We start from the raw sequence: 2500 nt of genomic DNA, 5'->3' as shown, positions 1-2500 counted from the left end.
GCTATCTGCAGTGGAGGCTGGTGGAGGTCGAAATCGGAGGACGGACTCGTCAATGCATGGAAATGGAATAAGCGTCTTCGATACCATTCCTCGTTCCATTCCATGCATTACAATCAGCCTGTCCTCCGATGTCTACCTCCAGCAGCCTCCTCTGGTTATCTGTGTGTCTCCATCAGTCAGATAGTGTCTGTGTTGTTACATAACAACATGATCACCTCCCTGCCTGTCAGGGGGACTAACCTCGCCACTGTGTTAACCCCTTCACACATGCATCAAAATGTGTGTGTGTGTGTGTGTGTGTGTGTGTGTGCCGTACCTTCAGATGTCCTGGGTGCATGGCGGCCCTCTCACACATGGACAGGAAGTCAGGTAATGCTGTGTGTTCTAACAGGATGTAGACAGACACGTTCCTCTTGAAGCCGGCGTCCAGCAGGTCCCTGAAGATGTCTACGTCTGTGAAGACATCCATCACCACCGCTATCACCTGGAGAGGACACACACACACACACACACACACACACACACATTAGTTAAACTGGGATAGAATGCAAGCCCAAGATTTTCATCATAAACTACCTGCCAAATCTACTAACTCATACTGTTTGCCTGTTGCCTAAATGACATCAGTCAGTCAGTCAGTCAGTCAGTCAGTCAGTCAGTCAGTCTATTTGTATTGGCACAAATAGAGAAGCCTTTTAGATACTTATCTTATTAATAAGATATAAGAAGTATCGTTAAAAGGCTTCTGTATTTGTGCCAAAATATTAGTTCATAAGCAAACATTCAGTCAATGGAGAATGTAGAGAAACTGATCTGATGCCAATTTCAACACTGAAGGAACATCACTAGAAGGTTTTACTTAAACACACACACACACACACACACACACACACACACACACACATACCCTGAGAAGAACTCTGTCAGCTTTACAGCTTATGAAAATCTGATGAACACTAAACCCATAGAAGAGGGTGTTGGCTTGTTTTTAACACTGTATGGTTTTATGTCCAATACAGAGAGGTGTACAATGGCTTTATGAGTTTAAATAGGAGGGTCATTGGAACACTGTCCTGGTTGACACACAGGTGTGTGTCTGTTAAACAGTTTAATCTCTGATCTTTAATCTGTTTGTACTTTGCCTTGTGCTTCTCCTGTGTCTCAGTCAGTCAGTCAGTCAGTCAGTCAGTCAGTCAGTCAGTCAGCCAGTCAGCCAGTAAACTCTATTTTGACCCTATGGTTACTAACTATAGAGTGTGTGGGTTCTGGTGTTCTGGTGTGGGTAGAGATCCGAGGATGGGCTGGGTATGCGTGGAATGGTGTCTAACAATCAATCGAACATTCTTTATTCCATTCCATGCGTTACAATTCTCGGATTTCTTCCTCCACCAGCCTCCTCTGCTGTACTCTGACCCTGTGGCTGCAGAGTGGGTGAGATGTACACAATGCCTGCCCTGTATGTGTAGCATACATACAGTATGTTCACAACCCCGTTGACGCTGAGGTGGCCAGATCCTGACGTTAAAATGTTAAGGTTCTATCTCCATTTTTGTCAAAATTGAGTTTTTTTACATAATCTGATCCATAGGTGTTTATTAATGCCTGTGTGGTGTTATTTTTTTAATGTTGACATTTTTGAGTTAGTAATTCATAAAATACAAAGGTTCCATCTCACAAAACATAATGGAATGTAAAAACGTTGACGCTCAATATCTCTGAACTGCCCTAAACGGAGATAGAACCTTATAGTTCTAAGCTCACGATAGCATACAGTATGTTCACAACCCCGTTGAAGCTGAGGAGGACAGATGGAGAGCACTTATTACACTATAAAGGTCCAAACGTCTTGGTAGATGCTGGTAATCACATACAGGGAAGCGACATTCACTGTTATTCAATGTGTATGATGAACATCTTTCAATAAGCCTGTGATATCCTGTTTAATACTTCCCTGAAGTAGGCCTACCACCCCACGACATTAGGGTACCATCATCATAAGTGCTGGGCATTAGTTACCTGTTTAGTATGTTGGTACCACGTACCAGAAGAGACTGGTGAGAAAATACACTGACACGTGTTATGTGAGCTGTGAACATTCATCTGCTTTCAATTTATTATCACAAGTTAAGTGACCGCAAAGACCCCCCGTACCTTTTGCGCTTGCGCGATTGTTTTCCTAACTATCTCTTTGATGTGCGTGTTCCCCTCCAGCGGTGGCTGCGCGTGCACGTTGATGCGCGTCACCCCGCGGTAGACGGCGACGTCCGGCCAGCCCAGGTCCAGCCGCGGGAGCGAGCGGTCCGACAGGTCCGGCCAGTACTGGAGAGACAGCGGGGGCTCATCATCGCTCTCCGGGTCCGGCGCCTGACCGAGCTCCGACCCCGGTTCATCATCCACATGCACGGCGGCCCCGGTGAGCCGGTCCAGCTCCGGGTCCGAGAGGAAGCCGCGCAGGTCGTGAGCCTGGAGGAACTTCCGAAAGGTCCCGGGGCCGTCCCGG

Source organism: Nansenia antarctica (assembly GCF_963989245.1).
Source record: "Nansenia antarctica genome assembly, chromosome: 2".
In the NCBI taxonomy this organism is placed as follows: domain Eukaryota; kingdom Metazoa; phylum Chordata; class Actinopteri; order Argentiniformes; family Microstomatidae; genus Nansenia; species Nansenia antarctica.
The sequence above is the reverse complement of the archived record's forward strand: the minus strand, read 5'-3'. Positions refer to the sequence as shown.